The 20,507-nt window shown below is 38.4% G+C and overlaps 1 protein-coding gene across 1 annotated transcript in view; it reads right to left on the bottom strand.

Annotated features, from left to right (window-relative positions):
• Window positions 1–20,131, bottom strand: part of Focad (focadhesin) — a 250,753-nt gene extending 230,622 nt beyond the window's left edge. The window contains exon 1 of the mRNA XM_090330054.1: window positions 20,060–20,131. The gene's annotated coding sequence lies outside the window, so the exon portion shown is untranslated. The remainder of the gene's footprint in view (window positions 1–20,059) is intronic.
• Between the last annotated feature and the right edge of the window lie 376 nt (window positions 20,132–20,507).

Genomic DNA, 20,507 nt, shown 5'->3' with positions numbered 1-20,507 from the left:
GTGCTCAGGCCCTGAGTTCAAGCCCCACAACTTGCCAAAAAAAAAGCTGGAAGTGGTGCTGTGGCTCAAGTTGCAGAGTGCTAGCCTGGTGGAAAAAAGTCCAAGGACAGTACTCAGTTCGTGAGTTCAAGCCAAAGAAAGAAAGAAAGGGGGGTAGGGAGAACAAAGGAAGGCAGGCAGGCTGGCTACAGACTAGTAAGAAAAGACAAAAATAATTTTTATCATTGTCACATATTAGAAAGCAATAAGTGGTAAGGAATTTTTTTAAACAAAGCAAAGTAGAAAGAATGAAAAATAGGGACACTGGGTCTTAAGGTGGACAGAGCAGATCAGAATATAAACAGAATTCAAAGAGAGGGAAAAAAAAAATCCATATCCAGAAGAAAAAGTCTAACATACCTAGAAGAAACAGAAACAGAAAATAGGAGAAGCAAACGCCTTAATTAAGGCAAGGAATTATTTGACATCTGTTGTAGAGAGAATAAAGAGATGAGCACAAAGTATAGCAAATCAAGTCAGAGTCAATGAGAATCTACATCATAAAAAGCCTTGTAAAGCACAAGGACTGAATGCAAGGAGGATTTGCTGAGGATATTTACTCCATTGAGATAAGAAGTCATCAGAAAGCTGGGCATGGTGACATATACCTGTAATACTAGCACTTAGCACTAGCTGAGATAGGAGGATCACAAGTTTAAGGCCACTTTAGGCTACATAGCAAGACCGTCACAAAACAAAGCAACAACATAGAAGTCACTAGATTTTAGATATATTTGAAAGGAATAACCTATATAAACTCAGTGACAATACAGACAAGTTAAGGATAAAGCCAAGATTTTTAACCAAAGCAACTTTATTTCCTTTTTTTTTTTTTTTTTGCCAGTCCTGGGCGTGGGCTCAGGGCCTGAGCACTGTCCTTGGACTTTCTCAAGGCTAGAGCTCTACCACTTGAGCCTCAGCACCACTTCCAGCTTTTTTCTATGTATGTGGTACCGAGGAATCGAACCCGGATCTTCGTGCATGCTTGGCAAGCACTTTAACCACTAGGCCAAACTCCCGGCCCAGCAACTTTACTTCTAATCTCAATTCCTTTGAGTATTTTACACAGTAAATGAAATAATCTCTATATTACTTGTAGCATGGCACCTTTATGCCCAAATGATGAAGGAAATTGCTATCAATTGAGATGGAAGAAAGGAAATTTCTGGGGGAAGACTAGAAATTCTACTTTGAATAGTTAAGTTTGAGATAGTCAAGTGAGAATGTGGTAGAAAGTTGAAGAGCTGAATCTAAAATTGTAGAGGCTTTCATTGGAGATGTTAACAATGGTATAAATCACTAAAGAACTTAAGAAAGACCTAAAGCAAAATGTATATTTAACATTGCAGTTTACGAAATGTATCTGTTCATGCAATCATGGAAATGCTTGAGTCTATATAATCACTCTTTCCCAGTAAACACACCTGGAAAAATTGCTCTACCAACATGTCCTAGAGCTCTGTCCATTCTGCTTTCTGAGTTTTACTTTCATGGAGGTACTGCCAGGCTCTCAACCTTGTGCTTGCTTCCCTTCATAAACACTTTCCTTCAGCTCTCAGCTTCATTTAATCCAGATCTCCAAACACTTCCACACTTGCTCTTATGCAGTTCTAAAGCACCAGACGCTGTCAAAAACAAACACGTTATTTCCTCTGATAAAAAAAAAAAAACTGTCCACAATTCAATCCATCTTTTCTTAGTTCTCTTGCCATAGTTTCCATCACATCATTGTCTAAGCCCAGTCAGTCAAAAAGTCTGTTGCATCTTTTTCCTCTTTTCTCTATGTAGCCTCATCATCTTCATTCTTCATGCCAGAATTACTCCAGTAACTGCTTAGTCCTGGGGCTCACCATGCTTGAGTTCATTCCATACAGGGCTGTCTGATTAATGGTCCTGAATTGCTATTTCCACCAGCACATCATTTCCTTGTGACAAATTCATAGTGGGTTTTCAATTGCCTGTCAGATTAAATGTAAATTCTGATGTACAGTTTTCAAGCTCATTCAACTTCATTTTGCTGCTATAATTTGAGCCTAGCTAAAACAGTTTACAAAATGGTTCCTGCATACTCAAAATCTGTTCTTTCATAAGGGATTTATTTATAAATTTCTCTCCCACAAAGAATGACCTTCTTTCTATGTTCCTACTATTTAAATACCAATCCTTAAATAAACAGTTATTAAGCCTGTCTCAACTAGCTACATCTAACAATAATCACCTTTGGTCTGACCCACACTAGCATGGGAACATTAACATGAGAATTAGAAATCTTTTTCTACAAAGTACCAGACAGCAACTACTTAAATATACTATTGTAGCCCAAAAGCAGCTATAGGTAATACAGGTAGAAATGATCATAGCTGTGTTTCAATAAAATTCTATTTATAAAAATAGGTGTCAGGTGGGCCATAGTTTTCCAACTTTGGTATATATAGTAACAATTTTTAAATTAATCTGTAACAATTCTTGATATAATGACTACAGTTAATATCTAAATTCTAGCCCAATGCTTCTGAGAAGCCTGGGTAAATATATAAGGTAAGTTATATGCCTCTTTTGTTATTTAAAAATGGAAAAATACCATTTATCAATAAAAACAAAGGTTTCATGCCCTTAAATTCAGAAACTATGCTTTAACATTGAAATACAGAATATCACAGGCAATATTCTCAATGAGCTAAGCAAAAGAAAGTTGTGTATTAGTTTTTAAGCAACCCCTGAATAAAGCCATAAGTATAATGCAATACGTAATTCACCAAGAGTCATAGCTAATGGAATCCAAGCACAATGCTTTCTGACGACCTAATCTAACGCAAGAGAAGACAGCCTTTAGAGCATCCAGAATAGCAGTCACCTATATGCCATAGAATAGATTTACTTAAGTGTTAAGAGTAATAGGACTACAGAAGAAAATGTGAGTGGTCCTTAATGATTCAAGCCCAAAATTCTGGAATTCTTACATGGTTTTGAGAATCAGATGAGCAAATAGCTAATGACTTAGGCCAGTAGTTAATTTTACCAGAGATGAGACATTAAAAAGATGACTTTGTCTTCACAAAATGGCAACTACGAGCAGAGTGCTGCTTTCATCACAATAACCTAAGTACAAATGTCAAATACCTCATCTTATAAAAGACAGCCCTAATTTCAGTGTGATACTTTATAGAGAATTAATACATTTTTTCATATATTTTTATTGTAATTAATAGAAGGGTTACATTATATTTGCCAGATAGAAGGTACATTAATTCATGTACATTGATACCCTTTCTCATGTCTTGGTCCCCATTTCCCTCCCCCCAAGAATTAATACATTTTTTTAATCTAGTAACTTTATCTTTCCTAACAAATGGCCATTAAGGATTCTTAAAACCACTACCAAACTGCAATATAATTTGATATCATCCTTGATTTGCTGTTCTTAGGCTAGAAATTACAAGTGTCTTTCATCTGCTGCAGACTTTTATTTAGGTTAATGACAACCACTTGGCCTTTCAAGGTATAAAAACACCAAATTCTTTGAAGAAATATCAAAAAAGAATACACAGACTTGCTTTAGCATTTGGTATGGCATGTGTCCTACTTTATTTTTAATCTCAACTTCCTTTGGGCATTTAATAAAGAAAAGCAATTTATATATTGCTTATCATGGCAGTCTTACTAAAAGGAAATCAGTCTTAATATGATCCATAAATCACATATTACAAAAGGATATTTGATTTTAAAAGATTTATTTTCAACCTATCATTATGCCTTTTATGTCCACCTAAACCAGAAAGAGAATTTTTAATGAGGTCTTTAGACTGTCATGAATCAAAGCATTTGTTAATATAAGCAATTATCATATTATCTGCCAACGTGTTTCAGTGCCATAAGAATACTTTTAAGCAAATAACTGCACTCACCTGCACTCAAGAAATAATAAATGTTTAAAAATAGCATATAGGTAAAACATTTTGAGCTTTCAACTTTTCCTCTCAGTTTCTGCAAGATATGAAAATATACACCATATAAAAGTACCATATATCACATTAAGTACAAAGAAGTATTTAATGTCAAATTCCAGATTAAGAAAATAATCTGAAAAAAAAGAGAAAAAAATCTATCTAATTATACTCATAAGTACTGTGGAAACCTAACATAAAGGAGTAACTAACTGACCACACAAACAGGGTATAGGTATAGGGCTCAATGGACCTGAAGGTTAAAAAGGACACTTGAATTTGAGCACTCTTGACTACCAAATTACCACACAGGAAAGTAATAGCAACAGTCTAGGTAGAAGTTAAGACTATCTAGAATATCCTTTAATTTTTTTTTTCTTGCTGGTACTAGGGCTTAAACTCAGAGCCTGGGCACTGCACAGATCCACTCCTGGTGTTTTATGATTAACCGCAGATAAGAATCTCACAGACTTTTCCTGCCTAGGCTTGCTTTAAACTGCCATCCTCAGATTTCAGCCTCCTGTGTACCTAGTATTATAAGTGTGACCCACTGGCGCCCAGCTATAATGTAATCTAAAAATCAGTGTCCATGATTTTTTTTAATTTTTTATTGTAATTAATAAAATGGTTACATGGTATTTGCCAGATAGAAGGTGCATTAATTCACATACATTGATACCCTTTCACATGTCTTGGTACCCATTACCCTTCCCCCCTACCCCCCTCTAAGCCGATTTTAAACACGCAAAGTTTTGTTGTAATATTTTATCAACTATTGTAATTACAGATTATAACATTTACTTAGGTTTTTTTCCTCACAGATATTAAGCTAGGGACTCATCATTCTAAGAGTGTTAAACACGTAAGTCATTCCAATATATCCTTAAGAAACACATTCTAAGATTCCAGTGGATGCCTGAAACTACAGATAGCCTCCTATGCACAAGCACAGTGATATTAAACCTGAAGACAGATATTGTGTGCTTATGGGGCATGTAAAATATACAGTGTGGAAACACTGGACAAAGCTATGCTTCACGTCCTAAGCAGGATAAACCAAGATGACTGCTATAGCATCATGCTACTCAGAATGCAGAACAATTTAAAACTGTTTCGGGAATTTTCCATTCAATATTTTATAGTTGACCAAGAATAACTACCTTAAGCAAAAAAGCTCAGGGGCAGCACCCAGGTCCTAAGTTCAAGCCCCAGGACTAGCACAACAATAACAACAAAAGGAAAAACTGAGGGTGGGGGGAATCAAATATATATAATGAAAAAGAGATGCTAGGCATCCACCAGTATCTTTTTTTTCTTCTGAATTAATGAAAGTACTACCTAACTAGATGAATTACATTACTATGCCTCAAGTATGATTTTGTCATATTTAATCTTGTGATTGAATTCTTTCTAGTGAAGTCTGAAACTGATACACCATTCCAGACTACAGCCTGCTTCCTCCTCTCCTCAACCACACTGAATTCTGCAATAATAATCCAGATTAAATTATGCATATGAAGATAATACCCCAGAACACTTGTTTGTCAATCAAACAAGCACCTTAGTGGGAATTCCAACTATTATATTTTTAAAAATCACCTTCTAACTAATTTGAAATATAGAATTCTATTATTTCTTTGTTTCAGCAACTAGTACTTCGTTACTAGTACAATGGAGCTGACATCATTTCCATTTCAAACGTTTTTTTTCATGGTAGAAATGAAGAAACTTAATGTCAGAAAAGTCAAAGCAAGGGAAGGAGTTGTGCCTAGTGGTAGAGTGCTTGCCTAGCATGCATGAAGACCAGGGTTCAATTCCTTGGTACCACATACATAAGAAAAAGCCAGAAGTGGTGCTATAGCTCAAGAGACAGAGCTCTAGCCTGGATAAAACTGAAGGACAGTGCCCAGGCCCTGAATTCAAGCCCAAGGACTGGCATAATAAAGAAAAAAAGAAAGGAAGAAAGAAAAGAAAAGTCAAATCAAGCCAGGTGTAATCCCAGCTCCTAGAGAGCTTAGACAACACAGTAAGGCCCACCAAAAAAGAAAAAGAAGGGAGGAAGGAAGAGAGAGAGGGCATGGAGGAAAGTAAGGGAAAGAGGGAATGAAGACAGAAGGAAAAAGAGATGAAGGGAGAGGAAGTTGGGTGAGGAAAAGAGTGAAGGGGAAGGAAGGAAGGTGAAGGTGGGAGGGAAAGAAGAGATGAGGAAGGGAGATGGAGGAGGGATTTAAGAAAGGGAAGGAAGAAAAGGAGGGAGAGGAAAAGAAGTAAGAAAGGAGGAAAGAAATGGAAGGGAGAATCAGAAGAGGAAGAAAGAGGGAGGATGAAAGGAAGAGAAGAAGGAAGGAGAGGGAGGAAAGAAAAAAAGATGGAGGGGAAAGACAAAGGGAATGAATAAATAACTTGCCAAAAAGAAACATTGCCATGCTAGAGATTAAGGTGAGAAGGGAAATTTCTTTCAGCCAGTTTTCTTCCCACTAGACCATCAGTAACACGAAGCATGATCAATGAATGTTCCACATCACTGCATCATATCCCAGGAATCTTACAAACTATAATTCAAATACTGAAAAAAATGTAGGACACTGTGGGCTGTAATGATCTCATTGGTCATAATTTACTAAAAGTACATCAAATTGCAATCAAATTTCTGCCCTTACAATTTAGTTTCTTCTTAGTTAATACCACATGCTACTTACTCATAGATTTTAAAATGGGAGTCTAAAATAAGATCAAAGATAGGAAATTCTAAGACCTGATTGTCCAGGAGAAAAAGCCATCAATTGAATAATGCCAGACTGTCTATATTTTCTCCATTTATTCTTAAATAAAGTGTCATGAGTATATATTTTATGTTTACAAATCTTTTTTATGCCATGTACTGGTGGCTCACATCTATACTCCTTGCTACTGAGGCTGAGATCTGAGGATCATGGTTCAAAGCCAGTAGGGACTAAGACTCTCCAATAAACTACCCAGAGAAGGCCAGACATAGTATTGTGGCTCAAATGCTAGCCTTTGGCAAAACAAGTTCAGGAGCCCAGGCCCTGATTTCAAGCCCCAGGACCAGCACATACAGACAAAATAAATTCTATATTTTTATTTTATTTTATTATCATTAGTAGTAACACAAAGGGGTTTCAGTACAACATGTAAGTTCATGAATAGAATACATTTTGATCAATGTCCTTCATCCATCATTCCCCCTCCCCATCTACATATCCCAACTTAAAGAATTTTATGGCAATATAGAATTATCTTTACAGTATTTTCAGTTAAGCAACATGCCCTACTATAGTTTGGATCTGAAATGTTCTCCAAAGTTCAGGTATTGGAAGCTGGGTCTCCAATGGAGTATTGTTCAGAAACAGGGAATTTTGACAGTGCCAGTCTCATCAATGGATTAACCCTGATGCTCAATTATGAGCCCATAATTTAATAGGCAATGGGGAGACGACTGAAACTTTAGGTGGGAACTATTTGTGCGCTCTCTGTCTCTGTCTCTCTGTCTCTCTCTCTCTTCTCTCTCTCTCTTTCTCTCTTCCCCTCCTTTCCACTTCCCTCTCCTCTCTTCTCTCTCCCACTCTCCCTTCTATTCTCCAACCTCCTTTCTTCTGTCCCTCCCTCCCTCTCTCTCCCCTCCTACGCCTCCTCCTCTCTCCCATCACCACCAACAACAACTACCATGAAGTAAACAGCTATATTCTACTATATGTCTAACCCTGGCCCAGAAAGAACATAGCCAAGTGATCATGGAATGAAGCCTCTGGAACCAGGAGCTTAAAATAAACCTTTCCTTATTTAAGTTGTTTTACTCAGTTATTGTGTCACCAAGATAGAAAGCTGATTAGCAAAAGCACTGATTTCAAAATTTACATCTTCACAACTCAAGCACCATTTGTGTTGGGTTTTTTTTTTCCCTTCTGGTTTTGTAACTGTTGGTTAGTTGTTGTTTTGTTCTGTGATAAGGTTCCCCAGGCTGGTTGCCAACTCCCAGACTAAAGTGATTCTCCTGAATAACTGGAACAGACATGTACTCCCACATCATATACCATTCTATTAACTAAAATCAGTAAAATACCATAGAATGTGCACTATAGATATTTTATCTATATTTTCTCCCTTCAAGAAATGACTCAAAAGCCAAGCAGCAACAGTTGACACCTGTAGTCCTAGCAACTCATAGTTCCAAGCTGGAACTCGAGCAGAAAAGTTTGAGACCCTTTATCCCAATTAACTACTTTTAAAAAAAAGACAGGAAGTGGAGCTCTTGCTCAAGTGATAGAGCACTTGAGAGAAAAAGCACAGGGACAGCTCCCAGGACCTGAGTTCAAGACCAGGACGAGAAGAAAAAGAAAAACAACAAAAAACTCATTTTATGCACTAGTTCTCTAAAAGTTACTTAATTCTTAAAATTTGTATGTTCCAACCAGAAGTACTTATAATGGATGGCATGGTACTGGGGACTTTCTATTACATATTCCAGTCAACAGGCGAGGGAAAGGACTGGAAATGATGAATAAAAACAATATCCAAATGTTAAGAAATGGGTACATTGCAGCTCACAGTGTGTGTGTGTGTGTGTGTGTGTGTGTGTGTGTGTGTGTGTGTAGGGTTAATTTTTCCATAAATAAAAAGGAATTTAAAGCCCTGTATATGTGGCTCTTACTTGGGATCAGGTAATATTAGGAACACTTTGCAAGAATTAACTCATTTTACTCCCATAATAAAACAGGTAGTTATGTTACTGATTTTTTTAATCTATAGAAAAATCACATAGTATTGATTATGACCATTGAGACTATGCTCTTTTGAATCTGGCTTACTTCACTTAATATGATTTTTTCTAAGTCTTTCCATTTCCTTACAAATGCAGTGATGTCGTTCTTTCTGACAGCACCATAGAATTCCATTGTGTACAAATACCACATCTTGTTGATCCACTCATCAACTGAGGGGCATCTGGGTTGGTTCCATATCTTTGCTATGGTAAATAGTGCTGCAATGAACATTGTTGTGCTGGTGGATTTAGTATGTCCTTGTTTCTGGACGATTGGGTAAATGCCAAGTAGTGGAATTGCTGGGTCATAGGGGAGCTCTATGTTTAGTCTTTTGAGGAACTGCCAAACTGCTTTCCATAGTGGTTGAATGAGTTTGCACTCCCACCAACAGTGTAGTAGTGATCCCTCCTGGCCACAAGATAAATATTCAAACCAGGTGCCAGTGGCTCATGGCTGTAATCCCTGTAATCCTGGCAATTTAGGAGGCTGACATCTGAGGATCTCAGTTCAGCAAAGTCTGTGAGACTGTCATCTCCAATGAACCACTAAAAAAACCAGAAGTGGAGCTGTGGCTTCAAGTGGTAGAATGCTAACCTTAAGCACAAAGGCTCAGGTACCGTTTCAGCCCCTGAGTTCAAGCCTGAAAACAATCATTTGTCCGAATGTCTTCTCAAACACTGCTACACATAGATGACTACATTGGCAAAAAGGAATGCTTGGTTGGCAGGTAATCTTGTTGTGTTCAAAACAAAGTTCAATGGGACAGAGAAATCTACTACTGTAGAAACATAGTGGGTGGAATAACAATGGAATGTTCAGCAAGAAGGCAATATCCAAAAGCCGGAAGATCAAGAGGAAGCTACTGCATGTTTTCTCAGTTCCTGTAGCTGCCCCCAAAAACAGCTTGAACTACAACTTGGCATCCTATTCCCAGCAAAGAAAATATGAGTATATGGTATAGAAAGAACAAACAATCAATGTATGTGAAATAATGCACCTTCTATCTGGTGAATATAATGTAACTCTTCTACTAATTACAATAAAAAAAATATATGGGGAAAAAAGAAAGAACGAACAAAAGTCACTCAGTCCCTAATGTCCCTTTCAGCTCTTGGAGGGTTATAATCTCCCCTCAATATGTGGAAGACTTCTCACATTTTGAAGAGCTAATAGCCACTTGTTTAGGAGCTATGTCTGCTCAGACCTTAAAAACCAGTGAAGAGGTAGCTCAAGTAGGAAGACTCCCCTCTTGCCAAAGCCACTGAATTTTTATCCTGCATTTTCTAATCTCTGGAGTCTCTGTGGCTTTTTCATGCACAGTAAGACCTGACCCCGTGATAAGTGGTTAATAAATGGCTGCTGAAGTAACTACATCTAGCACAATAATATAGAATAGATTGAAAAACTTTTAAAAAATGATTCCAAGTAAGTCAGGATTCTAGTGTTCATGTCTAGATCAACTGTCAGAAATAGAAATAAGAGAATTTATATCTTTTCCAATAAGATTGATTCACAAGAAGCCAAAATAAATTAAGAGGAACTAGACTAGAAAAGTAAAATTTAAATAACTTTATTTGCAAATTAATACAGTAAACCATGAATTCAGTTGCCAATATATTTAGGGTTGGAAAATAATTCATTCATTTTAGGCACACTCTTTACTCCCAGCTTTGAGTTTCTTTCATTTTTTTTAAAAAATAAGCAAAAAGCTTTCATATTGGCACCACAAAGGTGAATTTGGGTAAGTACAAACTCCAAATCAGCACAATCCACCTAAGTGAGATCTTATTATATTGTTTTTCATCTTGGTATATTAAAAATATTTCAAAAAATGTGCAAAGTTTGCAAGTCGTCCTTCAGTATTTTCAGCTGTACTTAATAAAGATGGAAAATGGGTCTTTGTTACTTGAATACATCGCAAGTTTTACATGATTGCCTCAGATGTCAGCTATTATTTATTATAGCTCTGCTCTTAATCTATGTGTTACAACCCTTAAAAAACTCACAGCCTCACCTTTATGTATTTCCCAATGGGATAAAAGGCATTTTAAATATATAATTATCCAAATAAATAACATTCACTAAGCTTCTACAGTTACCATTACTATTACAGTTACCATGACTATTTTCGTTTGTGGAGTGCTTAAAAATCCTGATCTTATCTTCCTAATCATTGAATCATTAGTAAATTATTTTACATTACCACAAAACAGTATAGTCAACGATTGCAAGAGGCTATAAGAATGAAATGTCGGATGCTCTATCAATAGAGTATAGAATGTTGAGTATCAGTCAGATAAAGCTAATTTATGTTTCTCGTGGGGAATTTTGTTTCTGTTGTAGTTTCTTTGGGGGAGGTCTTTCAGAGAGGGGGAAAGTTAGTGCTGGAAATTAAACCCAGCACTCCATACATGCTAAGCATGTACTCTGCCATTAGATTTATCCCAGCCCTAAAAATTCTATTTAAACAAAGAAGTAACGGAATAATATATACCTACTGATGACAGTTTATCTTGCACAAATTTTTAACAATACATACTATTTTCAAGTATATTAAAAGTTTCATTAAGCTAGGAGAATAATACTAGCAGAAGTAAATGACTAAATAAACAGCCCTAGTCTCTCCATAGCCTAGCAACTAACAATGAATTGATGTTCAAAGAGTTCCATTTCACTCTCAAAGTCTATTTCTCAGTTCACATCAGAACAATAGATGTAAAATTGTACCCAACCTAGCTTCCTTCCAAGCTTACATCAAAAACCTCGAAGGTCAGAGAAGCTCAAGAAGAAAAACTACCACAGAAAGGAAATAGTGGCTGTGGCTCAAGCAGTAGCGTGCTGGTCTTGAGTTGAAGAGTTCAGGGACAGCTCCCAGGCCCAGAGTTTAAGCCCCACAACAAACAGGAAGGAAGGAAGGAAGGAAGGAAGGAAGGAAGGAAGGAAGGAAGGAAGGAAGGGAGGGAGGGAGGGAGGGAGGGAGGGAGGGAGGGAGGGAGGGAGGGAGGGAGGGAGGGAGGGAGGGAGGGAGGCAGGGGAGGGAAAAAAAAAAAAGAAGAAAAACTACAGAAATAAGTAAAAACCCTCATGGCTCCCATGAATCTCTCCAGACCCCACCCACCATATGTCTATTTCACAGAAAAGGTCTGCAAAATGGAGGCCAAAGAATGGCTTCTGTAAAAGTAATCACTGATTAATCTAAAATATAGTCTATGAAATATACAGATAAAATATTAATGTATAACTTAAAGCAATATTTGTGACACAAATATTTTCCTACAATCTTAACACAAGCAAGATTTCTATAAGCACACACAAGATTAAGAAAAAATGACAAAGTAAATATTAAAGATAATTTCTGAATAATAAGACGACAGGAGTTTATATACTACTAACTTCCTCTTGCATTTGCTCTCTTCATTTCTTTTCCATAATTGATACATTACTTTTATATTAAAAAGAATTCTCTTCAAATAAAAACATAAAATGAATTTTATTAACCTCAATAAAATAGAGATCATATTTATTTACTTCAAACTATATTTTATCACTGTCTAAAAAGGCAGTTTCATGTTAGCACCAAGATACTTTTTAGGTGTCACTTAATGTAATTATACTGCTTATTAAGAACTATTTTATGAGAAAATCACACCTTTGAGTTACTCCTGCAGAGTTCCAAAGGAATAAGCTAATAGAATTAACTTTGATTCTAAATTGCCAAGATATTAATTCAGCTGTCCCTAAAAAGTTTTAAGTGTTCCTCCAGTACATTCAATTTCCTCCACTCATTCTAATAAAATATGCTAGCCATGTTCTAGAGGGTATACAATTTTAATTGGTTAAACTGAAGCATAAATATTTTATACTACTTTAATTTTCCAATGCATAAATATTATCTAGAAATTCAAATTTGCAGTCACCAATAAGTAAATTTTAGGGAGGATCTAACATGTTTTGTATCTGTCAAATAAAGACCTTTCTGATATGGCACCTAAAAAAAGAGCATTTCAGACAGAAAGAATACGAAGGGTTATGACATGGAAGGATAAGCATGTTTCATAAGTTTAGGGAAGATAAAGGACACCACTGTGAAAAATAGATAAAAAGCCAGGCACTGGTGGCTCACATATGTAATCCTTGCTACTCAGGGGGCTGAGATCTGAGGATCGAAGTTCAAACTGCCAGGGCAGGAAAATCTATAAGACTCTTAGAGGGCAGGGAGTTTGGCCTAGTGGTAGAGTGCTTGCCTAGCATGCACGAAGACCCAGGTTCGATTCCTCGGGACCACATACATAGCAAAAAGCCAGAAGTGGTGCTGTGGCTCAAGTGGTAGAGCCCTACCCTTGAGAAAAATCCAGGGACAGTGCTCAGCCCCTGAGCCCAAGCCCAGGACTGGCAAAAAAAAAAGACTCTTAGCTCCAATTAACCACCAGAAAAATCAGAAGTGGAGCTGTGGCACAAAGTGGTAGAGCACTAGCCTTGAGTAAGAACCGGGAGTGCCCCCAGACCCTGAATTCTAGCCTCATGACTGATCAAAAAAAACAAGCAAGCAAGCAAGAAAAGAAAAGAAAGAGATACAATGTGGTTGGAGGAAGTCAACCAGTTGGGCAATGAGACTATGCAATAAAGCAGTGACCCAGCCAAGAGATCTCCTCTAGTGGCTTTGCTGTGAGACTTTACCTGTTCCTGAGTGATATGGATCAGTTGTAACAGAGAGATAGCATATTTGACTTCTTTTTTTTTTGGTGGGTTATGGAGCTTGAACTTGACCTGGGCGCTGTCCCAGAGCTCTTCAGCTCAAAGCTACCACCCTACCCTTGAGCCAAGCACCACTTCCCATTTTCTAGAGGTTAACTGGAGATAAGAGCCTCAGGCCTTTTGTGTCCGGGCTGGCTTTGAACCTTGATCCTCAGATCTCAGCTTCCTAAGTAACTAGGATTACAGGCGTGAACCACCTCACCTGACTTTTGACTGACATTTTTTAAAGATCATTGTGGCTTGTATGTACAACAGGCTACACAAAAAGAAAAAGAAGGGCCGGGAGTTTGGCCTAGTGGTTAAAGTGCTTGCCTAGCATGCATGAAGACCCGGGTTCGATTCCTCGATACCACATACATAGAAAAAAGCCAGAAGTGGTGCTGAGGCTCAAGTGGTAGAGCTCTAGCCTTGAGAAAGTCCAAGGACAGTGCTCAGGCCCTGAGCTCAAGCCCAGGACTGGCAAAAAAAAAAAAAAAAAGGAAAAAAGAAAAAGAAAAGGGGACATCAGTTAGGAGGTTGTTATTACAATAATACAAGAAAAGTAATTTTGGAAGATAGTGTAGCAGTAGCAATAGGGAAAAGAATTCAGACTTCAGATTCATTTTTTTTGTTCTTCATATTTTTTCAGGCTTATTGAGTTATGGATGATCACATGATTGTTAGTGAGGATATAAATGTTATCTTTGATATATGTAAACATTATAAAATAACTTCAGTCAACCTAGCATAAGCTATCTCTTTATATGGGGGGGGGGGAGCTGTGTGTATGTGTGTTTGGAAAACTTGAGATCTATTCAGTAAATTTCAAGTATACAACACATTATTAACTATAGTCTCCACTTATACCTCAGGTCACCATTTGATCAAAGAGTATCAAGTTTCAAGATGAGTAGTACTTTAGAAATACTTTAATAAAAACTGTTGAGGGGGAGGGAAACGGGTACCAAGACATGTGAAAGGGTATCAATGTATGTGAATTAATGCACCTTCTATCTGGCAAATATCATGTAACCCTTTTACTAATTACAATAAAAAATAAATAAAAAAAATAAATAAAAAAAATAAAAACTGTTGATAAGCTAGATATAAAATGTTAGAAGATTAGAAATTATTCCAAAGGTTTGATTCAGATAAATGAAAGAAGCAGCAGTATACTGAGATGCAGAAAACCAAATGAGTTAGTCATCTTTTTTTTGTGGGTCATTTTTTTTAAGTAATATAGACGTACATGTCTCACACATCCATGAAGTATAATTTACTTTTGTTCTTATCAGCAAAGCAGTATTACATGTACACAGTCCAAGTTTCATGGGTTCAACTTTATCTGGAACCAATATGACTACACACTATAAATGTTCACATTCATATGCTTAGCTGAATCCAGATATACATTGAACTGATACCTAGTGATAGTGCTGCAATCATCTACCCAGGTCCCACTCAATTTCCAGTCCCTTTAAGTCCTCTAAGCCTTCTAAGTTCTTACTCTCCCACACCATTTAAAAATACTTTAAGTGTCAGCCACTATGAGTGGCTATAATTCTCGCTGTTCAGAAGGCTGAGATATGATCATTGCAGTTCAAAGCCTACTCAAATAAGGAAGTCCAAGTCCACGAGACTCTAATCTCCAATAACAACCAAAAAGCACGAAAAAGAGCTGTGGCTCAAGTGTTGAGTGCTCAGGGGCAGTGCCCAGGCCCTGAATCCACCCATCCCACACACACCAAAAAAAAGGAGAGAGAGGAAGGCAGAGGAGACAGAGAGGAAGACAGAGGAGATAGATAGGGAAGGATGGAAGAAAGAAGGGAGGGAGGGAGGGCGGACAGGGGAAGGGAAAGGGGAATGGAAAGGGGAAGGAGGAGGAGAAGGAAGAGAAGGAGGCAGCACACTAACCAACGATTTGATAGATAAAAGAATGACTAGAGAAGGTTTTATCAAAACTTGAGATCCAAACTACTTTTTAGACATTTAAGTGAATGTGCTTCAGAATGCCCTGTTATACATAAACTTAAATAAGACTACCCTGAACCTGAACCTTCTTCCTCTCCACTCAATACCCTTCCCTCCCTCCCAACCTTTTGGACTTGAAAAGCATCAAATAAGCTTCATTATATCCCTTCAATAGATATTCCCCTAGCTGCTAGGCTTAATTAAAAATGAACTCTTGGCCAGGCACGGTGGCTCACACTGTAATCTAGCAACTCAGGAGGCTGAAATCTGAGAATTACAGTTCAAAGCCAGCCCCAGCATTAAAGCCCATGAGACTCTTATCTCCAATTAAGCATTAGGAAAAAAATAAACCAGAAGTAGCGCTGTGACTCCTGGGGTAGAGTGGTACTCTTGTACTGAAGAGCTCAGGGACAGCACCCAGGCCCACAGTCCAAGCCCCTCCCCCCACAAAAAAAGAACTCTCTTTCTTCAATGGCCTGCATAAGAGATGCACCATTTTTTAATATCCAAGGCCCAGAAGAATGTTTTCATACTGATTACTTTAACATTGCTGTTCCAAGAGTGTGATGTCCATGTGTCTTATCTCCTACTTAGCTGGCCATCTAAAACTTAAGAAACCAAGATCAGAGTCTACCTCTCTTCCCTCCTCCCTAAGTCTAGATGAGTCTGGTATCAATGACTAGGTGAATGATCTAGCCAATAGTCCAGTGAGGTTATCCTTGAGCATTTCTGTCTCAACCACCCTTATCTACTACCTAAAACCTGTAACCCATCAGCACCCTAAATTCTTAACTCTTAACAAGTAATTCCCAATTTATAGTGGAATTAAATCTCAACAACTGTAGGAAACTGAAATTTTCAGAAGTTGAAAATGCTTCTAACCTGCCAAACACTTTGCAACAGGATGCTGTCAATTATCAGATACAAAGCTAAGAGCAGCTGGCTCTCTGCCAAAGTCTCTGCATATCACTAATCTAATTTCAAAGTCCAAAATAAAGTTTCAAACAAGCAAAAGATGGTAGCTGTATTCACCTTTGGTTAGAAAAATTTCCAAGCTTTCTCTTTTACCTACAAACATCAATGTGTTTATTCCATTCCAATCTTTAATTCTTTGAATCAATTATTTTCTGTCATTCTGCCTCCTTCTGGCAATCCTCATCCAGTCTAAATCTCATATTCTATCATTTCAACCATTCTCTTGCCATGTACTGCCATTTTTAACTCCATGTATTGATTCCTACCATATGTACACAGCAAAATCTACTGTCCTTGGCTCTACTGAAGTTCTCTGAAGAAATATCAGGAATGTAGATTGGGCATTGTGGTATATATATATTAAGGAAGCTAAGGCAGGAAGACCATGAGTTCAAGGACAGCTTGAACTACACAGTAATTTGCCTGTTACAGGTTTGCTATATAGTTAAATCTTGTCTCAAGAAAGAAAGAAGGAGAAAAGGAAGAAGGCAGGAAGGAAGGAGGGAGGGAGAAGGAAAGTTATGAGTTATAAACAATGGAATATTACAGTTTTATTTCTGTTTTTCTGTTTAAGAGCCAAGGTTTCACATTATCCAGACTGCTGAGCTCAGATCATCCTTTTGCTTCAATCTCACCCATGTAATTAGAACTACAGAACATACCATAATAACCAGTCCCACAGACACTTTAAAGTTAAAACTGTTAAAATTCTCAAAAAATACACAGTCTCAAAACTATAATAGTTTAATGGTTTTTCAACTTTAAAATGGTGCAAAAGCAATATATATTTAAAAAAAATTGTACTTCAAATGTTGAATTTTATTCATTTGCCAATCTTGGCTAACTGGGCTCCAATAGTAACAAGAAGCAGCTCTCAAGTCAGCCACAGGATCATATGAATAAACAGCCAATATTGTACAGTATCTTATGTAGTTAAAATGTATTAAATGCATTTTCAATAATGTAGAATTTGAAATAAATTTGTCAAAAATCATGGGCACCTGTCTAATCAAAGTAAGGCGATTAAATGAAAGCAAATATAAATTAATAAACCATTAAAAAGTCACAAAGCAGGAGCAGAAGTTTGGCCTAGTGGTAGAGTGCTTGCCTAGCATGCACGAAGACCCAGGTTCGATTCCTCGGTATCACATACTTGGAAAAAAGCCGGAAGTGGTGCTCTGGCTCAAGTGGTAGAGCTCAGGCCTTGCAAAAGTCCAAGGACCAAGGACAGTGCTCAGGCACTGAGCTCAAGCCCAGGGCTGGCAAAAGAAAAAAAAAGTCACAGAGCATTTTATTACTTCAAATGTTAGGCTAAAACTTTTTGAGAACTAAAGTATATGAGCCATTCAATATACAAAATTGTTTCAACCTATTCTAAAAATAGGTAAGATCTTCCATATTGCTTAAAAGTTTTGTTGCTGGGCCGGGAGTATGACCTAGTGGTAGAGTGCTTGCTTAGCATGCATGAAGACCCTGGTTCAATTCCTCAGTACCACATACATAGAAAAAAGCTAGAAGTGATGTTGAGGCTCAAGTGGTAGAGCTCTAGCCTTGAGAAAGTCCAAGGACAGGGCTCAGGCCCTGAGCGCAAGCCCAGGACTGGCACAAAAAAAAAAAAAAAAGTTTTGTTGCTTACAATAATTTAATAAGAGTAAATTGACAAATAACCCTTCTATAAGCTCAGAAAAACACTGTTCCATTTGAGGGGAACAGAATATGCAACAGCCTTCTAATTTACTACTAATAGACTTCTACTTCCACAACCTTATTTATGTAGACTACATATCTCTGAATCTGAAGTTTTTTAAACTATACTTCTCTAACACATTTCACATTTTTCACATCCCTAACAGTGATATAAACAATTCAAGTCAACTAATATACTCTGCACAATTCCAAAAAGTATTATGAGCTATGAATATTATTTCAGCTATGAATATTATTTAAAATACCTGGAAAAAATGAAATGGTCATCTTGTATGGCCAAGGAAAATTTCCATTTCCACATAGAAAACTATGTGGAAATTAAATCCAGTAAATGTCAAAGTGATAAATGGTTTAAAAAAAAAAAACTGGATTAGCAGCCACACATTGGTAATATCAACCCCATAATAATCAAGAGAGAGGTTTTAGACATTAGTAACCTATCCAAACAGGTCACAAATGCTTTGAAAATGCCCTCCTTAAACATATTATTGTTTCTGTGCCATATCTTTACATTTAATATTTAATATTTTTTAAACTCATGATCATTTACATTTCAAAATAAGTCACAGTGCTTGCTTTGCAGAAAGTGGATGCCAATCAAAATTATAACCATGCACCTGCTTGCTAGTCTATAAATCAGCTCAGACAAATCCAGTGCTCACTGCAATAGCAAAATATATAATCATAAAATACTTACTGTGGCTTTAAAATAGTTCTCAATAGGACAGTAATTATGTTCTCATATGCTCATCCTCTCCTTGAACATCTCAAACTTACAGAATACTTCTAGTTGCATTTCCTCACCTAGAGATAGGGGACTTGCAGTCTTTAGTGATATTATTAGAAAAGTCAGCTCTCAGGGCCACAGTCTTTTAAGACTTATTAAAGCCAGGAAAGGTGAATAAGGTCCCAGAAAAAAGACCTGGGTTGTAACCACCTATTGAAATTGAACCAACAACAAAAAATACCATCTCAAATCTTGTCAAAATTCAGACAACTAAAATGGACAGGTTAAATGGAGGGGTGGGTGGGAAGATTTTAGCATCTGGAACAAGACCCTGACCACAAGGAAATTATTCAAAAAAAAAACAAAATTTGCAAGGAATGACTGAATGAAGTGCATAATTGACAGGATGACTTTGTTGATTTCAAAACCTCCCAATTCAGGAATGGAAGTAGTAAGGGGCCAACAGAGGCCACAATCGACGTTGTGTGCTGCAACACAACTTCAGGTCTCTGCATATCTCCACCTCGCTGTTGAGGACATTTCAAAACATACATGTACTTATAAATTCTTTTTCCGGGGAAATATATATATATAGTTTTTTTTGGCTCTGTTCACAACTTGGTGTACAGAAAGTCTACAAACAGGCTCTGCTGACTCAGAAACCTTTGCATTCATTACAGCTTTCACCATCTGCCTGTGCGTCCCGTCGCGGGGAGGTGACAGTGGCCCCGGCCAGGCCCAAGGCGGCCCGAATTCCGGGGACGACCCCTGACCGGGGAACCCAGGTAAAGAAGGAGGAAAGCTGAGGCCGCCTAAGGAAGGGAAGCAAGGATCGCGCCACCGGGCTGCCGAATCCAGACGCCCCCGAGTAACGCCGCAGCCAGCTCTGCCCCGGGCCATCTCCGAGCTCTCCGAGCACCGAGGGCCTGGTTCTCCTGGCAGGTCCGCCCAGGCCAGGGCTGGGGACACAGCGGCTCCGATTCCTCCGGCCCGGCGGCCCCACTCTGTGACGCGGCCCGGCCGCCACAGGCTCCACCGCCGGGTCTCACAACACAGACCCAGGGCCTCAGTCGCCCTCAGCGCCCGTGAACCCGGGCCACCGATGGGCACGACCCCGCGGCTCCCGGGCCAGGGGCATCCGGCAGCGGAGAGACAGCAGCCCAAGTACCCGCGTGGCTTACCTCCCTTCTGCCACAAGCTCAACGCGGCGTCCGCTCCCTGACGTGGCCCGCCCCGCCGCCTCCAACACTGGGGGCGGGGACTTCAGGGGACAACCAATGGGTGCAAACCTCGGAGGCCTGCCCCGCCTCCTATGGCTCTGGTTCGCCCAGACCCGCTAGTACGCCTGCGCTAAGATCGTGTAGTGCTGCTGGGTGGAAACTTGCTGGCCCTGCAGTTAGGATGGTACTTTTCAACTGTGGACTCAGGTGGCTGTGGTGGGGTGATAAGGAGAAGCAACTCTCAGTGAAAGCAGACTGAAGGAATATACTTAAGAGATGCCACTGCAGCGAGCCCAAGTGATCTTGTTGGGAACTTCCCCTAAGAAGCCTAAGGATGTACAACAGATTTCATTAAACAAGATAAGAATTACCAATAATGTTACGCCTTTCGAAAACATAAAGCAGGGGT

Source organism: Megascapheus bottae, chromosome 3 (genome assembly GCF_031878675.1).
Source record: "Megascapheus bottae isolate mThoBot1 chromosome 3, mThoBot2.hap1, whole genome shotgun sequence".
NCBI lineage: Eukaryota > Metazoa > Chordata > Mammalia > Rodentia > Geomyidae > Megascapheus > Megascapheus bottae.
This window is presented reverse-complemented; position numbering and strand designations above follow the sequence as displayed.